General features: G+C 42.7%; 1 long non-coding RNA gene across 2 annotated transcripts; it reads right to left on the reverse strand.

The window, feature by feature from the left end:
* Nucleotides 1–3,497: 3,497 nt before the first annotated feature.
* On the reverse strand, nucleotides 3,498–6,006 carry LOC135316356 (uncharacterized). 2 transcript variants are annotated; one of them, XR_010375729.1, is made up of 3 exons: nucleotides 5,746–6,006; nucleotides 4,512–5,314; nucleotides 3,498–4,074 (listed from the first exon to the last, which is right to left on the reverse strand). It is a non-coding gene; the product is annotated as an uncharacterized LOC135316356 (long non-coding RNA). The 2 variants fall into 2 exon arrangements; XR_010375728.1 differs by lacking the exon at nucleotides 5,746–6,006 and having other exon boundaries at nucleotides 4,512–5,735.
* Between the last annotated feature and the right edge of the window lie 18,256 nt (nucleotides 6,007–24,262).

Here is a 24,262-nt window from a genome sequence, read left to right on the forward strand (position 1 = left end):
TGAGCTGCCGGCTAAATGACGACAGTTGTTTTTCCAGCAGATGTCCAGGTGGTTAAAGTCCCCTATCAGGATCAATGCCTGAAAGTGTGATGCTTCCTGCAGTTGAAGAAAGAACTCTTCATCAGCCTCTTCTTCTTGATCTGGTGGCCTGTAGTAGACACTAACCACAGAGTTTCCTTTGTTGGCTTGGTCTCTAATTTTCACCCATAAGCTCTTAATCTGTGCATTGCTGTTCTTCAAAGACAGCTCTGTGCAATCATTCCTGGTTTTGGCATAGAGAGCAACTCCCCCACCTCTCCTTCCTTGCCTGTCCCTTCTGAATAGTTTATAGCCATCAGTCAGAGCACTCCAATTGTGCAGTTCATCCCACCAAGTTTTCGTGATAGCAATCAGGTCATAGTTTTCCATCTGGGCAGCAGCTACCAGCTCCTCCTCTTTGTTTCCCATGCTGCATGAATTGGTATAGAAGCACTTCAGCTGGGCTATCAGCCACATCACCTTTCCGGAGGGGCTTGCCCTAATTCCTTTGAGGCAATTCACAGGTGGTTCCCTGTTGCTTGCTAATGCCTCAGCAGCCCCTGGTTCTTCTCTAGTGCTTAGAACTCCATCCCCTTCCCCTGCTAAATCTAGTTTAAAGCTTTGTTTATAAGTCCAGCCAGCTTGTTGCTCAGAACACTCTTGCCCCACTTGGTCAGTTGAGTCCCGTCAGCTGTCAATACCACATGACATTGTGCTCAGCAATAAGAGCTCAGGGATAGGAGGAGGAAGGGGGATGTTCGGAGTTATGGCGTTTCTCTTCCTAAGTAACCATTACGCTGTGTGGTAGTTCACTGCCTATGAGGATTAACACACAACGCCATCTTACCCTCTTCAGAGTGCAGCTCGTCAAGATAACCCTGTTTCTGGCCTTGTACCAAAATCCCTAAAATAGGATCTAACCCTCTACCTGCAGCATAGCCAGTGTGTTCTTTTAGCACATAGAAATGTCTCGGATGCCATGCCAAACAGCTTCATCCACAATCAAATTCTTCTGAATCTCTCTAGATTAAGTCAAATATTGGTTAAATACTAAATACCTAGGCAAAAAACAAACCCATTCCATTAAGTGACTGGAACTTGACATTTTTCCTCCATGATAAATCAAGCATCAGCTGACCTTATCTTTATCTTAGACATGGAGAACCGTCAGAGCTTGCTGGGTACCAACTAAATAGGCCAATAAAGCACTGCAGGAATGGACCTGAGTTTACTGCATTGCTAAAAGGTTGCAGAGTGTCAGAAAAATGCAAAAGAAGGCCAGGCCTCTGTCTCATTTGCAGACTGAACTCACGTAGCATTTTCAGTATGCCCTGGAGAAAATCCTAAATACTGTCTATTGTTACTCGTTTTATTTTATGAGTTCTGTTGTTCCAAGCTCCATATGAATTATACTTCTCCCATTTACCTACATATCCACAACACATTTCTAAATCAGTGTGTTTTAAAGTGCTTTAAAAATACAATACCAAGAGTATAAAAGATATAAGATAACTCAAATTCTTTTCTACAACTGAAGAATTCTTATAACAAATAATCTTTCATAGAAATTACCTTGCTATCTAAAGGTGTACACTAACTGAGGCACATGCTGCAATAAAATGAGTTCTGATTCTTTCTAACTAAACTTGACCTTATTTGTGATTTTTTTTCACCATTTACTGCTTCAGATGGATATTTGTGTTGAAAGGAAAAGGTATTTTCTCATGGGCATTCTTAATTATCTATGAGCTGATCAGAGATATTAAAATAGATTACTACTTTAACTCCACTAAGGTTAGTGAAAACCATAAACAAAATTAATGTATCTTAGAGAATCCCTGTTCTCTGAACAGTGGGATGTTGTTAGTGGGCAGCATTAATTTTGTTTGACTTCTTGCATGGCATGGACAGTAAACAAAATAAGACTGACCCCAGAAGGCTGTTCTGGAATAGTTTGTGGCCACTGACAACTGAGAATGCAAAATTTCCTAGTTCTACCTTAGAAAGGAGTTAAATGCATTCCACTGATTGATTGGTTTGTCCAAGTAAATAATCACTTTTGCTATTACTCCTATCCACACTTCCTGATTTTCTGTTCTCAAAGGGCTATGAGAGGCAACGTCACTGATGCTATATTGTTTATGCAAAAGCTAGTACAAATGATATAATTTTGTTTTAACAAGTTACCCTGAATAGTATTCTTCCTGACTTATTTCAGTGGAGCTATACAACCCCACACCAACTCTGAATCTAACCTTGTTTCTTCAGGCACCAAATTATTTTTTTGTGTTCTTGGGTTGACTATTTCCTGACAATTACACTGGTAAAAGGGGAATGATTGCATGGCTGTATCCTCATAGTTTGCTAGAGGATACTTATATCCTGAAAGAATTTGTGCCAGGTTCTCTCTTAATAGGTCTTTGTCTTTCATGAGATTTGAATTATCTTTAGGAAACAAAGGGGGCTGCATTTCATTAGGGTTCATTAGACATTATAAAGAAAGGACAGAATCCATGGTTGGGGTATAGAAGATATCAAAACTTTATAACTAAATTAAATACTAAATATGAAACTAAATTAAAACTTTATAACTATACTGTCCTGGTTTTGGCTGGGATGGAGTTAATTTTCTTAATAGTAGCTAGCATGGGGCTATGTTTTGGATTTGTGCTAAAAACAGTGTTGCTAATGCAAAGATGTTTTAGTTGTTGCTAAGTAGTGCTTACACTAGTCAAGGACTTTTTCAGCTTCCCATGCTCTGCCGGGTGCACAAGAAGCTGGGAGGGGACACAGCCGGGACAGCTGACCCAAACTGGCCAAAGGGATGTCCATACCATATGACATCATGCTCAGTATATAAAGCTGGGGGAAGAAGAAGGAAGGGTGGGAACATTTGGAGTTATGATGTTTGTCTTCTCAAGAAAAGGACTGTTGTGGTTTAGCCCCAGTCAGCAACCAAGCACCACGCAGCCACTCGTTCACTCCCCCTCCAGTGGGATGTGGGAGAGAACCAGAAGAGTAAAAGTCAGGAAACTGCTGGGTTGAGATAAAGACAGTTTAATAGGTAAAGCAAAAGCTGCGTGTGCAAGCAAAGCAAAACAAAGCATTAGTAATTAGTTCACTGCTTCCCATCGGCAGGCAGGTGTTCAGCCATCTCCAGAAAAGCAGGACTCCATCAAGCGTAATGGTTACTTGGGAAGTTTGATAAAATTAATGCATGGACAATGTATCTAAAGTATGATTATGCTTTATTTCTCATTATACAAGAACCAGGAAAACCTTATGAAATTTTTGAATAATATGTTTAAAACAAGCAAGAAGAACTACCTTTTCTGCAACACAATTTAACTCGTTGGCACAAGATATTGCCTAAAGAGATGCCTAAAATACAATTGGGTTCAAAAAGTGATTAAAGAAATTAATAGGAAAACAATCAAAGACTATTATAAACAAATGAAGATATACCATTTTGATTAGGAGGTTTGCTTTCTGTAACTGTATTATTTCTTATACAGAAAAGAATATTAATTATTTTGCTCAGACTGTTTTACATGTCTGTTCCCACAGTTTCTTCTCTCTAGTCTTGGTAGATCTGTGTAGAAACTTTGTCCTGCAAACAGCTAAATGGAAGATGTGAGATGGTTTAAAGACATCCTAGGAAAATGGGATTCTGGCATTTAGTCTCACAACTAGATTGGATGATAAAATATAAATGCATTGCATCTTTTGAGCAATAACCTATAGAGGTTCTTATGGCACCTTCATCACTGCAGCAGCATAGTACCTTAATGCAGTGTACGTTAAATCATATGACTAACATCTAATGTACATAGTTCATTATTTCCTCAGATGGAAAGTGGTATATGCATTATCTTGGTAATGTCTTGTATGTCTTACAGGGTTTGGTTTTATTAATGCTTAAAATATTGTGCTACTAAAGTTCACACATTAAAAAGTAGAAGTCCCACTCTTAATTCTTCTCCCACAAGCATTTTGGAGAGTGATTCCTCTTCAGCTCCCTAGACTGGACTGTGCAGAACCTGGAAGTCAGTGTACCTGTACAGTGGTGAAAATAAAGGTCAGGGACCAGGGCTTTACATTGTGGTTAATTGTTTTGTCAAGTGTCCTAACACTTGACTAATTTCTTAAAAGTCTATAACAGTGATATAATCACTTTAGGTGTTATTTATTAATTTGTATGAATGTTATTTATTATTTGTATGAAGTTTGTTAGTGAATTCCACACCCACATCCCCATGCACACCAGGTTTGGGGAAGATACATGACACTCGACTCCTCCCCCGGCAGCCAGCACCAGGCACACAGGCTGTGACCGGAGGTCCTGCTCCAGCTGCTGGTGCTGAGCCCCTCACTCACACCAGTCCCCTTCAGTATCTGGTTTTCAGGACACACTGTTCCCTCCCCAGTGGCTGCAGGCAGACACCCCCCACTCGCTCCAGTAGCTGACACCAAAGGCTGCAGGGTTCCCACACCTCCGTTCTGGCTTCAGTAGCTGGCCCCAAATCCACTCATGCTGCTCTCACCAGTAGCTGGCACTTATCCCTTGCAGCACCTTATACATGGGATAGAGAATGAGATTACATAAAGAGATAGTTAAGAAAATATTTAATAAGAAGATATAAGATAGGACAGACTGCAGTGATCAGGCATAGGACTCAGCCAAAGTGTACTGACCAGCCCTGTTTTACATGTGACCGGCCCCTTTTATATCTTATTCTGTCTATCCCTGTCTTTGTTCCTCCCTGCTCCCCCTTCCCCTGCACATTGCCTCATCAGCTGGCATAGTGCCACCAACCCCTTGCAACATCCTGGACCTTCAGGTTTGCAATCAGTTGCAAAGTCCCGGTATGCCTGCAGTTCCTTGATAGCCCATTAATTAGTGTGACCAACTAGGTTTGTTACTAGTTATTGTCTTTGTTAATGCTAATCGGTCAAGTTATATGACTCTATTTGTCTGTCTCTTTCCCTTTCTTTATCCTCCCAACTGAAAAAATAAACACATATCCTTACCTATTAGTGGGACTGACCAGGTTTGTTCTTATCCAGCATTGGTCTGGTTTACCTCTGTATGTTCCTGTTTATGGCTTCTTTGACCAGATGCCCTTAAGGAGCAGACACTCTCCTTCCACATACCCTTACCTTACAGTCTCCACAAGTGTTTCATGCATTGACTTCTGTCTGTGGGCTGTAATCTCTGCCAAGACAAAAATCTTGCAGGATCATCCACCACAGTAGGCACAGCAGTGCTGAAGTTATGGCCAAAGTGTGTAAGAGACTGTGAACAAGAGACACTGAAATAAAATTTTTCTGTTGTACCCTAAGAACATATAAAAATGGAATTTGATTGTGTTCACCTTCTAAGGAGAGAAAACAGAAGTGAAAAATCAGTATCCAACTGTTGAGGTTTACACATTTGTGTTCCTCCTGTTTTATGTATGTCGTGGTTCAGCCTCAGCTGGCAACTGAACACCACGCAGCCGCTCGCTCACTCCCCCCAAACCCCTGTGGGATGGGGAAGAGAATCGGACGAGCAAAAGAACTTGTGGGTTGAGATAAGCACAGTTTAATGATTACAATAGAATGATAAGAATACCAATGATTATGATAATAATGACAATAATGTTAATATAATAAAATGGAAAAGGAAGGGAAAGGGAAAAAAAGGAAAAAAAAAACCACGGAAACACGAACGATACAACCACTCACCACCCGCCGACCGATGCTGCCCGTCCCCGAGCCGCGATTGCCTCCTCCTCCCCCGGCCAGCCCCTCCCAGGTAACGTACTGGGCATGACGTTACATGATATGGAATATCCCTTTGGTCAGTTTGAATCCACTCTCTTAGCTGTGCCCCCTCCCCTCCCAGCTTCTTGTGCACCCAGCAGAGCATGGGAAGCTAGAAATGTCCTTGACTAGTACAAGCGCTACCCAGCAACAGCCCAAACATCTGTGTGTTATCTCAACAGGGTTTTTTTTCCATGCTAATTTCAAAGCACAGCACTATACCAGCTAAAACCATGACAATGTCTATGCATATTTAAAGTCATAACAGCTTCTTTATGAATGAATACATTTTTTATATTAATATGATAAAGTCCATTTAGTTCTGGGAGAGAGAGCACAAATCTAGTGGGTTTGGCCTGTCATTGACAGAACTGCTCACTGGGATTCCAATGTAGAGAAAATTTTGTCCTGAGCTCCCTCTGTACAACATTGTTAACTGAAGAAAGAGTGTAAAGGCAATGAAGTCACCTACATGTAACTGAGAAAAGTATATGATCTGTTACCACGAACAATATAAAAGCCAGAAAAAGTATAGGTTGCTCTTACAGAGTAAAATGAGCAAAGTCAAACTGGAGTTGTTTAGTAAAAAAGATTCTGGGACTGTAGTCATTCAACAAAGAATTGTATTTGAGCATGGATGAGAAGAACAGGTTTGGAAAAATAGAGGTAGCACATTATTTACCACAATATGCTAAGCGCTAGCAGCCAATGCACTCAGTTATCTAAAGTATTAAAAGATCAACATTAAATGTTATTTGTATCTCCCTCGGTCTACCTTTTGATGGGGAACGTCACACACACATTATTCTCCTCCTGCTGTTTTCACTTCCTGAGGGATTTTTCTTCCATTCTGTAATTTGTGTGAGATAGTGCAGTGAAGTATGGGGTGGGGGTGGAGGATGACACGCAGACACTTTTTACCAAGGCCTGTAGTGACAGGACAAGGGGCAACAGTTTTAAACTGAAAGAGGGTAGATTTAGATTAGACATAAGGAAGAAAATTTTTACAATGAGGGTGGTGAGACACTGGAACAGGTTGCCCAAAGAAGTTGTGAATGCCCCATCCCTGGAAGCGTTCAAGGTCAGGTTGGACAGGGCTTTGAGTAACTTGATCTAGTGAAAGATGTCCCTGCCCATGGCGTGGGGGTGTCAGGGGGTGTGGGTGGACTAGATGATCTTTAAATATCCCTTGCAACCCAAACCAATCCATAATTCTATGAAGAAGGCTCAGAGGAGATGGTCAAGGGCAATGTGCCCATGAAGCTCAGGGAATAATGCAGGGTGTGACTGACCACAGCTGATGCAAAGAAATCTGACTTTATCTCAACATGAAGGGGACCAGAGGGTGGCCTTTGAGTGCATCAGCTGACTACATCACAATTGAGTGGCTCAACTGGTGGTGTAAATGTTTCTCTCTGAGTTAGCCAGAGCAGCATGGGGGGAGTGAATACGTGGCTCAGCCCAACAGAGTGTATAAAAACTAAGCAACTAACAAAAGAATTTCAAAGAGAGCAACGGGCTTGAGCTGGTTTCACCACATGTATTCCTTCCTGGTGAATGGGGATGCCCAGCATCATGATGGTGAGCAAATTATAGCGACCAGTAATGGGGATCACATTGGTATTGTGATTGAACTGTGTATTGCAATGGCTATCTTTTGCTAAGTGTAACTTACATTTGTATTGTGCTTGCAGTATATTGCTGGATCAATCTGCTAAATAAAACAATCCCATGTAACATCAATTATCTTCAAATAAGTAAATTTTATATTAAACATTACACCCTTCATGCATGGAATATCTAAAAGAACCTGGTCAGAGAGTATTGTACTTTGGGATTAATATATATTGAAAAGAGACATTTTGGTAAGGAAAGGAAATTCACAAAGTGCCAAGAGATACTTGGGTACAGTGCAATAAATAATATTTGATTGAATTTATAATGCAAGTAAATGAAAAGAAGAAAAAAACCCCTTATTTAAATTATTAGCTTTTTATCTTAAAAATGACAGAGTGAGCATTTTAGGTACTGTAAAGTTGGTCCCTAAAAGTCCCTACTGCTTTTCCAAAAGGTAAAGAGAATTTATAGGGTTCAAATATAGTCTACATTTCAATTTCAAATTAAGTCTTTTGTATATGACTGATGTTTGTTGATGTGAGTAAAGATGACAGTCTCTAACCCAGTGTTTACTGGAGTAGAGAGACGTGTTAGAACACTCTGCAAGTTGCAAGTGTTATAAAATAGTACTCTGACTCTTCGTCATTTTATTTTTTTCCACATGAAAGTGCTTTGCTTGTTGTAGCTGATATTTTTCAGAGCTAGCAACAAGGTATTTGCGAAGACTAACTTTTCTTTCTCTAATGTTACTGAAATGAAACAAAATAATTTGCATTGTTAACTCATGGCATTTAAGTGTCACAATTTTTGCACACAGATGCATTCTTGCATGATCAGACACCAGATTTCTGATAGAATTAGTTCTTATTACTAATTAAAATTATACAGGATCAGAATTGTTAAATAGACCCAATCCCCATCTTTTTCATGCATACCTAACTGTAAGATGTATGATCTTTGGGAACCAGCAGCAATGTTGGCAGATAAAGCTGATTAATGCATTTCTTTTCAGGACTAATGAACAGGCAACACTTTCTTTTTCTCCAGAACATCAGCTTTTACAATTCAAAGGTTGAATGTTATTAATATTTGCTATTATTTTACTGAAAAAGCTGACAAACCAATGTGACTGTATAAGGAATGAGATAGATGTACAACTGTTTAAAATTTCCATTTTTCTACTTTCCAAAGATTGGTGTAAATATTTTCATTAGTGGAAAATCACATGAAATCAAAAATAGCTACATTTCAGTTTGCATTCTGGATTTAAGAATTTAAAAATTCCTATGTAGGAATAGTTAAAGATAGTAATGTGATTTACAAATCTTAGAGAGATTAATTATTCTGCTTCATTTTTGTACGCTGTGTTTAAATTTGGGGGCACAATCAATTTTGGGCCATGGGATTGCTTATGATCCTGTGTTTGCTATCAGTGATTGGATGAGTCACTGTGTGGGCACATTGTTGCTCATCTTTCTTACTGCCTCAATAAAGTTTGGTTTATAATGTGTCATCAGACTCCATTACTGTTCAGACCACAAAAAACTGAACCAATAAACTCACCTAGGTTAATAGAAAAGTTTGCTGTTCACACGAAGTCTTTCAATGGCTTGCTTCTAAGCTTTGCGAGCTGGATACTGACTGCAACATCAGACCCTGAACAAGTAGAAGCATCTTATTACTGTATTGCTGGAGCAGTTTATCTTTGCTGTTTGGGGGGGGTGTGGGGGTGTGTGAGAGTAAAGTTTGCTCTGTTCATACTATGGGTGCACTGTGCATTGCTGGACACGCAGAAGAAACTGGAAATAATAAGTCTTCTTCCATACTGTTTCCTAAAATCCCACAAGTTCAAAGGGACAGCAGGTACCCTATGCCTCTCGTTCTGGCTAGGACATTAATTGTCCTGAATTTAAGAATAACATAGAGGAAGCTAAACACATTCCGAGGGTTACACAAGAGCATTTAAATTTACTACCTTGGCCTTTCCTATGCAGTAAAATTAACCCCAGATTAAAAAAAAAAAAAAAAGAAAATACCAATAGCAGCTAGAGAAAAAGAAAATATATATGAAAACAGATCCTCCAAATCCTGACCAGATTTTTAAGTATTTTTGGGGTAGACTTATTTAACTGCAGTGTATAAGAAATGCACTCTGTAATACATCAAAGAAAATGCTCTGAATTTATAAAGAAATATTTTTATTTTTGTAAGGAATAGTTTAGTTTTGAGGACTCTGCACAAGCACAAAAGATCTTATGCTGAGAATCTACTCCTCTTAGAATAGATTCTGATAACCACAATGTTAAGAGTCAGACATAGTCTTGTCAACTATGTTACTAATAAAAACAATAACAAAAGTTTACAATTTTCAAAATCTTAGCTGTTTTTTTCTGTGCATCTCTTTTGTACCAGGAAGTGCTGGTCTATTATGATCCCAGTAAGAAAAGCGCTCAGACTCTGTACAGTATAATTTAAAATGCTATTTATTAGAACTAACACTATAAAGAAGGTGAGGATAGCATAGATAGTCCTATGTCCCTCTGGATGATGGAAAGCCCAAGCCATGCAACACCGAACAAGCCCCCTGTTGATCAGGGTGCAGCACACTGTGCATATCCCATTCGTGGAAGGGTTACCCCATTTTGGTCATTTGGGCTACTATAGGATTGTCTTAAAAGAAAACAGCTCTATTCATAATTTCTACTGTCAAACAAAAAATAGAAAACAACTCTATCCCTAAAGGATGTTCACATCGAAGTGAAATCCAGCCAAAAGTGTGAATACTGCTGCATTGGTTTTACATGGCAAGGTTTTGGTAACAGGGTGGGAGGATGCAGGGGCAGCCTCTGTAAGAAGACACCAGGGGCTGCCACCATGTCTGGCGCAGCTATTTTCAGCCAGCTCCAAACCAGACCCACTGGTGAAGCTGGTGGCGCCTCTGTGATAACATATTTAAGAAAGGGTAAAAAACACTGTGCAGCGGCTGTGAGAGGAGCAAGAAAAAAATGTGCAAGAAACAACCCTGCAGACACCAAGGTCAATAACCAGGTTTACTGGATTGTGTGGATCTGATGGCCTGGCACATCCGACCCAAAGGACTATAAGGCTTTAGTGGACACCGGTGCACAGTGCACCCTAATGCCATCAAACTACATAGGGGCAGAACCCATCAGCATTGCTGGAGTGACAGGGGTACGTCAAGAGCTAACTATTAGATGCCAAAGTGAGCCTAACTGGGAATGAGTGGCAAAAGCACCCTATTGTGACTGGCCCAGAGGCTCTGTACATTCTTGGCATAAAGTATCTCAGGAGAGAGCATTCCAAGGACCCAAAATGGTACAGGTGGGCTTTTGGTGTAGCTGCCTTGGAGACTAAACAGCTGTCTACCTTGCCTGGCCTCTTGAAGGACCCTTCTGTTGTGGGGTTGCTGAAGGTCAAAGAACAACAGGTGCCGATCGCCACCACAACAGTGCACCGGCGGCAATTCTGCACCATCTGTGACTCCCTGATTTGCATCCATGAGCTCATTCATTGACTGGAGGGCCAAGGAGTGATCAGTAAGACCTGCTCACCCTTTAACAGTCCCATATGGCCAGTGCGAAAGTCTAATGGAGAGTAGACACTGACAGTAGACTATCGTGGCCTGAATGAAGTCACTCTGCCATTGAGTGCTGCTGTGCTGGACATGCTAGAACTTCAGTACGAACTCGAGTCAAAGGCAGCCAAGCGGTATGCCACAACTGATATTGCTAATGCATCCTTCTCAATCCCTCTGGCAGCAGAGTGCAGGCCACAGTTTGCTTTCACATGGAGGGGCATCCAGTACACCTGGAATCGACTGCCCCAGGGGTGGAAACAGTCCTACCATTTGCCATGGACTGATCCATAATGCACTGGAACAGGGTGGAGCTCCGGAAAACCTACAATAAATTGATGACATTATCATGTGGGGCAACAGAGCAGAAGACATCTTCAAGAAAGGGAAGAAAATATTCCAAATTCTTCTGAAGGCTTGTTTTGCAATAAAACTAAGTAAGGTCAAGGGAACCACACAAGCGGTCCAGTTCTTAGGAATAAAAAGGCAAGATGGAGGTCATCAGACACCAGTGGATGTGATCAACAAAATAACAGCCAAGTCTCTGTCAACGAGCAAAAAGGAAACTTAGGGTTTTTTAGGTGTTGTGGGTTTTTGAAGAATACGTATTCCAAATTATAGTCTGATAGCCCTCTCTGTCAAGAGACCAAGAAGAAGAATGGTTTCAAATGGGACCCTGAGCAATGACAGGCTTTTGAACAGATTAAACAGGAGATAGTTCATGCAGTAGTCCTTGGGCCAGTCCAGGCAGGACAAGATGTAAAAAATGTGCTCTACACTGCAGCCTCTGGCAGAAAACACCAGGGGAGACCCGAGGTCAACCCCTAGGGTTTTGGAGTCATAGATACAGAGGGTCCGAAACCCACTGTACTCCAATTGAAAAAGAGATCTTGGCAGCATATGAAGAGGTTTGAGTTGCTTCACAAGTGGTCGGTACTGAAGCACAGCTGCTCCTGGCACCCCTGGACCGTCCCCTCTACACATGATGTAACTGATGCTACGTGGAGTAAATGGGTTGCACTGATCACCCAGCGGGCTCAAATAGGAAGCCCCATTCACCCAGGAATCTTGGAAGTGATTATGCACTGGCCAGAAGGCAAAGATTTTGGAATATTACCAGAGGAGGAGGTGACACATGCTGAAGAAGCCCCACTGTATAACGAACTGCCAGAAAATGAGAATGCTGCTGTATGGAGTCCTACACGACAAGTCGCAGAAACTGCTGAAGGAGAAGGTGAATCAAGCCAGTTTGCAGAAGTAAAGGCCATCCAACTGGCTTTAGACATTGCTGGACGGGAAAAGTGGCCAGTGCTCTATCTCTGTACTGATTCCTGGATGGTGGCAAATGCCCTGTGGGGGTGGTTACAGCAATGTAAGCAGAGCAACTGGCAGCGCAGAGGCAAACCCACCTGGGCTGCCACGTTGTGGCAAGATATTGCTACCTGGGTAGAGAACCTGGTTGTGAAAGTACGTCATGTACCCAAGAGTCGGGCCACTGAAGAACATCGGAACAACCAGCAGGTAGATCAGGCTGCTAAGATTGGAGTGGCTGAGGTAGATCTGGACTGGCAGCATAAGGGTGAACTATTTCTTGCTTGGTGGGCCCATGACACCTCAGGCCATCAAGGGAGAGATGCAACATACAGGTGGGCTCGTGATCGAGGGGTGGACAGCTATTGCACAGGCTATCCATGAATGTGAAACATGCACTGCAATCAAGCAAGCAAAGCGTGTAAAGCGTCTGTGGTATGGGGGATGATGGCTGAAATATAAGTATGGGGAGGCTTGGCAGATTGACTATATCACGCTCCCACAAACTCGCTGAGGCAAGCATCATGTGCTTACAATGGTAGAAACAGCGACCGGATGGCTGGAAACATATCCTGTGCCCCATGTCACGGCCTGGATCTCTATCCTGGGCCTTGAAAAACGTGTCTTATGGCAACATGGCACCCCAAAAAGAATTGAATCAGACAACCCTACTGATTTCCAAAGTAACCTCATAGACACCTGGGCCAAAGAGCATTTTATTGAGTGGGTGTATCACATCCCCTATCATGCACCAGCCTCTTGTGAAGTAGAACGATACAATGGACTGTTAAAGACTACACAGAGAGCAATGAGTGGTGGGACATTTAAACATTGGGATACACACCTGGTTAGTCAACACGAGGGGATCTGCCAATTGAGCTGGCCCTGCCCAGTCAGAACTCTTAGGTACTGTGGAAGGGGTTAAAGTCCCTGTAGTGCCCATAAAAAAATATGCCGCAGAAAACAATCTGAGTTCTTCCTGTCTTGGGTCAAGGCAAACCCATTCATGGAGTTGCTTTTGCTCAAGGACCTGGGCTCACTTGGTGGGTGATGCATGAGGATGGAGGAATCCGATGTGTGCCTCAAGGGGACTTGTTTTTGGGTGAAAACAGCCAATCAACTGAATGGTATGATGTTAATTGCTGGATAATATTGGATGTCATCAGTCCTATGGTTGCTGCACACCATATCAATGGTATCATAGTAGGAATCTCCCAAATTAATGAAGAATGACCTTTGAACCAAGTAAAATGCAGCAGTGATGGAATAAGGACTGACAGTACAGCAGTGATGGAACAAGGACTGAGTTCAGCATGCAACAATCCAACATGATACACACAATCTTTCTTGCCCTGAAATAACCTTACAATAGATGGAGCCCAAAAATCATGTACTAAATGAACTCAGTGGATATTTTCTGGACATTTGTGGACCTTCTACGGACATTTTACAGGGGTGGTCTATAGACTAAGGGGATGATAAATGATATCTGTATATTCTGTTAAAGGATGAGAAGGCTGGTTATGGTTATTGAGGTTGTATTGGATAGTATGAGACTAGAGTATGACGTAAATGGTATGGAAGGAGGGGTTGTATACTGTCATGGTTTTAGCTGGTATAGAGTTCATTTTCTTCACTGTAGCTCGTATAGTACTGTGCTTTGGACTTAGCATGAAAATAATGTTGATAACACACTGATATTTTAGTTGTTGCTAAGTAGTGCTTATCCTAGTCAAGGACTTTTCTAGATTCTCATGATCTGCCAGGTGCACAAGAAGCTGAGAGGGGAGGGGGAAAAGCCAAGATAGCTGATCCAAACTGGCCAAAGGGATATTCCATATCATATGATATCACACCAAATATATTAACTGTGGGCAGTTGAGCGGGGGAAGCAATGATCATGGCTCGGGGACCAGCAACGTAGGTCGGCAGGTAGTGAGCAGTTGCATCACTTACATGGTTTGGTTTTTTTTCCGGGCTTCATTTCTCTCTCTCATTATTTTTCCTTTTTATTATATTATTGTTGTTATGATAATCATTATTATCATTACCGTTATTGCTATTACTATTTTAGTTTAATTATTGAACTGTTCTTATCTCAACCCATGAGTTTTCTTGCTTTTGCTCTTCCGATTCTCTCTCCGATCCCACAAGGGGTGGGGGGAGTGAGCGAGCAGCTGCGTGGTGCTTAGTTGCTGACTGGGGCTAAACCACGACATTCCCTTTTGTGTGTGGTAGAACTGGAAAGGAAGAAAATAAGAGACTGAGGATTGTGCCGTACTGCAATATTAAAAATACATGTGTGGTGGGTTGACCCTGGCCAGCAACTAGGCACCCATACGGATGCTGCTCAATCCCCCCCAGTGGATGGGGGAGAGAATCAGAACTGCAAAAGGGGGAAAACACAAAGTTTGATATAAAGATAGTGTAATAAGGAAAGCAAAAGCTGTGCATGCAAGCAAAGCAAAATAAGGAATCCATTCACTACTTCCCATTAGCAGGCAGATGTTTAGCCATTTCCTGGAAAGCAGAGCTTCAGCACATGTAATGGTTACTTGGGAAGATGAACGTCATAACCACAAATATCCCCCATTCCTACTCATTTTGCTGAGCATTTTTTGCTATGCAGCAACACACCATATGACATGTGGTCAGTTCAGGTTAGGTCAGCTGTCCCGGCTGTGTCCTCTCCCAACTTCTTATGCACCCCCCCATTGGACTCGCTGAGGCGGGCACAGTGGGAAACAGAGAAGGCCTTGATGCTGTGCAAGCACTGCTCAGCAATAGCCAAAACACTGGTGTGCTATCAGCAGTATTTTAGCCAGAAATCCAAAACACAGAGCTATACAGGCTGCTATGAAGAAAGTTAAGTCCATCCTAGCCCGACCCAGTACAATGCAATTGTGAAAGACATCATTTAAGCCATGCAGTGATTGTTTATAACTTATTTGCAGAATATGTTGCAAATTAAAGGGAGCTGCTGACTACACTGACTGCATAGCTGCATCAAAGATAAATCATCATATCTTTAATCATCAGGCAATATTTGTTTGTCTTGTCATCTGTGCAGTACTAAGCAGTGTCAAACTCATCAGCAGGAGAAAAATGCAACATGGAAAGCAGTATTGCTTTCACAAGAGTCAGTTGCTGTGTTTCATTCTGTAAACATGCACAGGTTTATGGACAAACCGGAAGTTGCAACTCTGCACCCACTGCTCCAGATGTGCTTTTAAAGTTACCTAGACACACACATACAAATAAAGAACGAAGGCAATGTCTAAAAAATTTGAGTAAATTAAACATAAGGATTGATTTGCCTGTATATTCCCTCCCTCTGAACTATAAACACATATATAAGTATGACAGATGTCAAGAAGAAGAGGGACCTTCTCAGCAACTTCTGTCTCAGCCACAGAGGGAGTCAAGTTTGAGACTTTTCCGTTAAAGACCTTCGGAGCTCTGTATTCCTTACAGATACACGGAAATGTACATACATACCCATATTTATCTCTGGATCTCTAACTCACAAATTTAGTTTTAGAAGGAATTAATGGAGGTTGGGGAAACTCCATTCTTGGCGGTTTTCAGTACTTAGCTAGACAACACCATTCCTGTCTGTAGGGGAATAGACAGGGGTCGGCGACCGGAAGATCACGGGATGTGACGGAAAGATAGACTCCTCCCCATAGGAGTGGCAGGAACAGGAAGCGCAAGAGCTATATAAGCGTGTGATGCAGCTAAATAAATGGACATTTTGTATCCATCATATTGATGTCTGTGCATCACTGTCCCCAGGGTGGGTAGAGCCCTGTGTCCCGGAGATATGCGGCCAAAGATAAGTTCTCCCATAGAAGCGTACAGCAACACCTGTCCTTGTCTAGTGTTGGTGACAATCCTGCAGTAGGTTGGACTGAGATCCCCCCCAGATGTCCTTTTCAATGACCATTTCTAAGATTCCATGAAAACGATATAATGAAGAAAACTATGCAGTGGTTTTAGCATTACAGTTCATCAGTATTTTCTTTTTCATCTTTAAAATATTTAATCTGAAGGAATAATTTAAATAAATATATAAAAATAAAGTTATTATTGCCTATAATTCCTATTGTATAAAGGGTGGAAAACATTTGCCAGCCTAGAAAGACTGAAGGGCTGTGAGCAAGCTAAAAGAAAGAAGACTAAGTAGAAAGTAACTGAAGCTACAGGAAAACATATTTTTAAAAGGTATAATTAAATGTGTATAGATTGAAGATTTTGGTTTATAGGTAAAACTATTGCTCATTTTGGTTAAAATTGTGATCTCCATTGGGCAATAGAACTACTTAAAGGTCCCTTTCTCAACCCAGAAAGCAATTATATCTTTTCCACTGTAAACCTCAACAATAGTATATATGTGCCTATATATTCCTACCTATAGATCAGAATTAATTTGCAGCAGTATAACAGATTGTATAGCTATAGAAAATATAGTTATAGACAAATAAATGGATATGAATAACACAAATATACAATACTGTGACTGATATCTTTCCTAAAAGAAGAAAAGCGCAGTGTAACATGCTCTTCTCTTCATGCTCAAAACACAAGGAAAAGGCAAAACCACTCCATGACAGTTGTTTGTCCAGGCACTGTTCACTTATCCTTGTAAAAAAAATCAGTATACTTGTGTTTTCCACCAGGAGGTGGTGGTTCGTTATGATCCCAGTAAGAAAGGCACTTAGACTCTGCAAGGTATTTAAAATGCTATTTATTAGAGCTAACAATATAAAAAGAGAATAGCATATATAATCTTATGTCCCTTTAGATGCTAGAAGCCCTGAGTGGCATAGCATCAAACAGGACTCCGATCCATGCTCAGAACGCCATGTAGACTCCATCCATAGCAGACATTCGCCCCTTTTGGTCTTTCAAGATATTATAGGATTTTCTAAACAGAAAACAATTCTCTTTATCATTTCTACAGTCAAACGGAAACAATGTTTTCATGAGAACTTCTTGCTGCACTTTTAGATAAAGGCAAGGCCATGCAAGTGGTGTAATCACCAGTACTAAGTGGGAACTATCTGCAGGTTCCTCTGTTACAATGAGCTGGCTGAGTTTACTCTGCGACCAAGGAATTTGTGCAGCACAACACAGGCCTGAAGGCCATGCTGTATGTGCAACATAATGCAGTGCAGCACTGCACAGCACAGGCCTGGGCCTACTCAGGTCAACTGTTATGTGGATCACTAAGTCCTCGATGTACAGTGGTCTTTTGGTCAGGCTCACTATAACTAGCAGCATTAAAAAAATGATTTTGTCATCCAAAAATATCTGGAAAATTTGACAGGAGATCTTTTTGAAAGCCTTCTTAATGTTTTTAAGTGCTTTAGCATCTGTCTTCCTCAGCTTTATTTTACAGCACTTGCATTAACTCTTGTAAGCCTGTTTCCTCATTTATTGAACAAAACAGGGCTCATCGTATGGTTTCCCGTGGTAGGGACCCCACGCTGGAGCAGAGGAAGACTGTGAAGAAGAAGGAGTGGTTATGAACTGACCACAACCCTCATTCCCCAACCCTCTGCATTGCTGGGAGCGGGGGGGGATAGGTGTTTTCAGAGTTGTTCTTATTTCTTATTACCCTACTCTGTTTAACTGGTAACAATTTCCCCAAGTCGAGTCTGTTTTGCCCGTGACGGTAATTGGTAAGTGATCTCCCTGTCCTTATCTCTACCCAAGACCTTTTTGTAATTTTTTTTTTCTCCCTGTGTTGTTGATGGAGGGGAAGTGATAGAATGGTCTGTTGGGCACCTAGTGGCTAGCTAATGTCAATCCACCACAGAGAGATGAAAAAAAAAAGAAGACCCGCAACAGAAAACGTTCCATCAGTGTGAGATTACAATCTGGTCATAACCAAAGAATAAGGTAGCTATGTACATTTATTGCAATGCTTTATGAATATCCAGCCTGGTAGGTGTGGAAGAAGCTAGGCCTCCACAAGAACCCTGACCACTCTCTAAAAAGGTCCACCAGTAAAGGGACAGAGGTAATATCTCTTCCATCCAGGTCTCACCTGGAACTCATCCATGGCACAACTGTATTTAGTGATGTCATGGTTTTAGCTGGGAGAGAATTAGTTTTCTTCACTGCATCTGGCATAGTGCTGTGCTTTGGCCTTAGTATGAAAACAATGTTAACACCACACTGATATTTTGGTTGTTGCTGGGTAGTGCTTGTACTAGTCAAGGACTTTTCTAGCTTCCCGTGCTCTGCCAGGTGCACAAGAAGCCATGAGGGGAGGGGACACAGCCAAGACAGCTAATCCAAACCAGTGAAAGGGATATTCTGTATCATATGATGTCATGCTCAATCTGTTAACTGGGGGAACTTGGCCAGGGGAAGCGGTGGTTGCGGCTCAGGGACTGGTCAGCAGGTGGTGAGCGGTTGCATCACTTGTGTTTTTTTTTTTCTTCTCTTCCCCCCAGGTTTCATTTCTCTCCATCATTATTTTCCTTTTCATTATATTATCATTATTGTTATTATCATTATTACTATTATTACTATTACGATTTTATTTTCATTATTAAACTGTTCTTATCTCAACCCATGAGTTTTCTTGCTTTTGCTCTTCTGATTCTCTCCCCGAACCCACTGGGGAGGGGGGAGTGAGCAAGCGGCTGTGTGGTGCTTAGTTGCTGACTGGGGCTAAACCACAACAAGTGGAAATGGCATTTCTTCTTTAGGTTCACACTCTACACTCTGCTTACATTGGTATTTCTAGTATTTTACAATAATAATCAAGACAAAAATAGTCATTGTGGCACTTGTCTTTGGTGGAGAGTTCCTAATGTGCTCCTCAAATGAGTTAAGAGGTTTCCTGTTCCCATGGCAAAGCTTGCCCTCTCTGTGGAATATCTCAGGTCTCCCAGGATGATTCTTTCCCCACCCCATAAGAACTTAGCTGTCACAAATAGGTCATCCATACCGCATTCTCCCCTGTATAGAGCCATTTCACACCTTGACCTTCTGAGGCTCACCAGTCACCCTGACTGTTCATGAGGAAGGAGGATATGGTCTCCACCAAGTTCAGGTGTCTGCAGTGAAGGTAGTCTGAGCTTGCCTACCTTCTTTCAGCATATGGTCCTTGCTTGGTAATACCAATGCCTCTCCTCAAACAAAATGGGAGATTCCCAAAATAAAACACTCCTTGTTGTCTTATGCTAAATTAGCAAGGATTTTTTCCCTATCAAGCTGACCTCACTGATACACACCTGATTAACACATGGCTGAGAGGCTGGTGACATCAGTGGAATTTTTGTTTTTCTGATCATGGGGAGGTTTTCACGGCACCGGGGCCTGCTAGTGGCAGATGAAGTTCACCTGTCTCAAAGTGGGAAAAGGATTCTTGCACATGAGTTGGCGGGGCTCATGGAGAGGGCTTAAAACTAGGTTTGAAGGGGTAAGGAGGAATAGCCAGGCCCACTAGGGAGGAGCTTAGGTGTGGCATGCCAGTGTTGGGTGTGAAATCGATAGCCCAGCTCAAGTGCATCTACACTAGTGCACACAGCATGGGTGTCCTGGTTTAGCCCCACTCAACAACTAAACATCACACAGCCACTTGCTTACTCCCCCCACACCTGTGGGATGGGGGGGAGAATCGGAAGGGCCAAAGTAAGAAAACTTGTGGGCTAAGATAAGAACAGTTTAAAAATTAAAACAATAATAATAATAATAATATAATGAAAAGGAAAATAACGAGACAGAAAGAGAGAGTTGAAACCTTGTGGGGAGGGGGGGGGAAATCCAAATCACCACCTGCTGACTGACACTGCCAGTCCCCAAGCCGCGATACCACTTCCTCCAGCCAACTCCCCACAGTTAATATACTTGGCATGACATCATATAATATGGAATATCCCTTTCACAGATATCCCTTTTGCCAGTTTGGATCAGCTATCTTGGCTTTTCCCCCTCCCCTCCCAGCTTCTTGGGCACCTGGCAGAGCATGGGAGGCTGGAAACATCCTTGACTAGTACAAACACTACCTAGCAACAACTAAAACATCAGTGTGTTATCAATATTATTCTCATACTAAGTCCAAAGCACAGCACTATATCAGCTACAGTGAAGAAAATGAACTCTCTCCCAGCTAAAACCATGACAGTATCCACCCCTTGTTCCATACTATTTGCGTCATGCTCAGGTCCCATACTATCCAATACAACCTCAGTAAACACTTCTCCCTTCCCATCCTTTGATAAAATAGACATATATCAGTTATCATCCCCTTAGTCTATGGACCACCCCTGTAAAACATCTGTAGAGGGTCCACAAATGTCCACTGAGTTAATTTAGTCCATGACTTTGGGCTCCATCTATCGTAATGGTCTTTCAGGGCAGGAGAGATGGTGTGTGTGGTATTGGATTGTTGCATGCTGAAGTCAGTCCTTGTTCCATTACTGATGCGCTGTCAGACCTTGTTCTATCACTGCTGCACTTAGCTTGGCTCAAAGTTCATTCTCCATTAATTTGGGAGGTTCCTACTGTGATAGCACTGGTATGGCATATAGCAACCATAGTAGTAATGACATACAAAATTATATAGCAGTTAGCAGCATAACATTCAGTTCATGGGCTGTTTTCACACAAAATCAAATCCCCTTGAGGCACACACCGGACTCCTCCATCCTTCCGCATCACCCACCAAGTGCACCCAGGTTCCTGAGCAAAAGCAACTCTGTGAATGGCTTTGCCTTTGCCTGAGACAGGAATAACACAGATAGTTTGATGCACCAGAGGCTGGTGCATGATAGGGGATGTGATACACCCACTCAATGCCATACTTTTTGGCCCAGGGGTCTATGAGGCTATTTTGGAAATGAGTCCCATGGCCTGACACAATTCTTTCTGGGGTTCAATGTCACCATAGGACTTCTTTTTCAAGGCCCAGGATAATGCTCTGGGCAGTGGCATGTTGCACAGGACATTTTTCCAGCCATCTGGTGGTTGCTTCCACCATTGTAAGCACTTGACGCTTGCCTTGGCGGGACTGTGGGAGTGTGATATAATCAATCTGCCAGGCCTCCCCATACTTATATTTCAGCCATCGTCCCCCATACCACAGAGGCTTTACCTGCTTTGCTTGCTTGATTGCAGCGCATGTTTCACATTCATGTATAATGTGTGCAATACAGTCCGTGCTCTATCACAGCCCTTGCTCATGAGCCATCTGTAAGTTGCATCTCTTGATGGCCTGAGGTGTCATGGGCCCACCGAGCTAGAAATAGTTCACCCTTATGTTGCCAGTCCAGATCCACCTCAGCCACTCCAATCTTAGCAGCCTGATCTACCTGCTGGTTGTTCCGATGTACTTCAGTGGCCCGATTCTTGGGTACATGACGTACTTTCACAACCAGGTTCTCTACCCAGGTAGCAATATCTTGCCACAATGTGACAGCCCAGATGGGTTTGCCTCTGCGCTGCCAGTTGCTCTGCTTACATTGCTGTAACCACCCCCACAGGGCATTCGCCACCATCCAGGAGTCAGTACAGAGATAGAGCACTGGCCACTTTTCCCGTTCAGCAATATTTAAAGCCAGTTGTATGGCCATTACTTCAGCAAACTGGCTCGATTCACCTTCTCCTTCAGCAGTTTCTGTGACTTGTCGTGTAGGACTCCATACAGCAGCCTTCCATCTCCGATGCTTTCACACAAGGCGACAGGATCCATCCGTGAACAGGGCATACTGCTTTTCATCTTTTGACATTTTGTTATACAGTGGGGCTTTTCAGCACGTGCCACTTCCAAATTCTTTGCCTTCTGGCCAGTCCATAATCACTTCCAAGATTCCTGGGTGACTGGGGTTTCCTACTCGAGCCCGCTGGGTGATCAGTGCAACCCATTTGCTCCATGTAGCATCAGTTGCATGACGCGTAGAGGGGACCCTCCGTTTGAACATCTAGCCCAGTACCAGCAGGCGGGGTGCCAGGAGCAGCTGCGCTTCCATACCAACCACTTGTGAAGCAACTCAAACCCCTTCATATGCTGCCAATATCTCTTTTTCAGTTGGAGTATAGCGGGCTTCGGACCCTATGTACCCCCAACTCTAAAACCCTAGGGGTAGACCTCAGGTCTCCCCTGGTGCTTTCTGCCAGAGGCTCCAGGTAGGACCATTCTCCCCAGCTGTGGCGTAGAGCACATTTTCACATCTTGTCCAGTTTAATTTGTTCAAAGTTATGTTGTTGATCAGGACCCCATTTGAAATGTTGATCACATCCATTGGAATCTGACGACATCCATCTTGACATTTTATTCCTAAAAACTGGATCTCCTGTGCAGGTCCCTTAACCTTTGTTTTATGAAGAAACCAGCCTTCAGAAGGATTTGGACTATTTTCTTCCCTTTCTCAGAAACGTCTTAGGCTGTGTTGGCCCAAATGATTATGTCATCAATGTATTGCAGGTGTTCCCAAAATCCACCCTGTTCTAGTGCGTTATCAATGAATCTATAGCAAATGGAAGGGCTGTGTTTCTGCCACTGGGGCAATTGATTCCAGGTGTACTGGATGCCCCTCCAAGTAAAAGTGAACTGTGGCTGGCACAGCAGTACTCAATGGCACAGTGACTTCATTCAGGCCACGATAGTCTACTGTTAGTCTCCACTCTCCATTAGACTTCCGGACTGGCCATATGGGACTGTTAAAGGGTAAGCAAGTATTGCTGATCACTCCTTGGCCCTCCAGTCCACGAATGAGCTCGTGGATGGGAATCAGGGAGTCTTGGTTCGTGCGATATTGCTGCCGGTGCACTGTTGTGGTGGTGATCGGCACCTGTTGTTCTTTGACCTTCAGCAGCCCCACAACAGAAGGGTTCTTTCCGAGACCGGGCAAGGGGGACAACTGTTTAATTCCCTCCGTCTCCAAGGCAGCTATACCAAAAGATCACATGTACCCTTTTGGGTTCTTGAAATACCCTCTCCTGAGGTAGTCTATGCCAAGGATGCACAGAGCCTCTGGGCCAGTCACAATGGGGTGCTTTGCCACTCATTCCCGTTTAGACTCACTTCAGCCTCCAATACGATTAACTCTTGGGATCCCCTGTCACTCCTGTAACACAGGTGCATTCTGCCCCTATATAGCTTGATGGCATTAGGGTGCACAGTGCACTGGTGTCCACTAAAGCTTTATACTCCTGTGGGTCGGATGTGCCAGGCCATCGGATCCACACAGTCGAGTAAACCTGGTTATCCCTTTCCTCCACCTGGCTGGAGGCAGGGCCCTTCTATTCCTGATCACAGTATTAGCTAATTACTTCCTGTAAATGTGAATCACAAGTGTCTCTATTAAGTTCAGAAATAAATTCTGTGCTTCTACTCCTCTGTCTGGGGAACTGTGTACTGGAACCTGAAGCAGAAGCTTTCCTGGAAGAACCCCCCTGAGTGACTGTTCTTCCTTGAAACTCACGTACCCATGCCTCTAGGGTTGAGGTAGGCTTTCCATACCACTTGCTCATGTCCTCTCCGTGGTCATGCAGGTAAAATGATAGGGTGGCCCATGGTGTGTATCCTCTCTCTTGATCAGAGTGATGCTTACTCCTAATGGCTGAGATACTGGTACAGACAGATGGGGAGTAGGACATATCTTCTTTGATCTGCTGAACCTCCCGGAACAGTTTCTGCACATCTGAGATGAGGAAGGAAGAGGTATTTACTTCGTAAAGAAAATTAACTCAGCTAAAACCATGATAATGGGCAACTAACAGAACAAGTGGGTCACCATTGTGCAGTGGGATAATTATGACTTAGTCACCATCACAGAGACATGGTGCGATGACTCTTACGAATGGAGTGCTGCAATCGAGGGGTATAAGTTCTTGTTGTAGTTTAGCCGGCAACTCAGCCCCACACAGTCACTCGCTCACTCCCCCACCGGTGGGATG

The sequence above is a fragment of the Phalacrocorax carbo genome, chromosome 19 (assembly GCF_963921805.1).
Source record: "Phalacrocorax carbo chromosome 19, bPhaCar2.1, whole genome shotgun sequence".
Taxonomy (NCBI): Eukaryota; Metazoa; Chordata; class Aves; order Suliformes; family Phalacrocoracidae; genus Phalacrocorax; species Phalacrocorax carbo.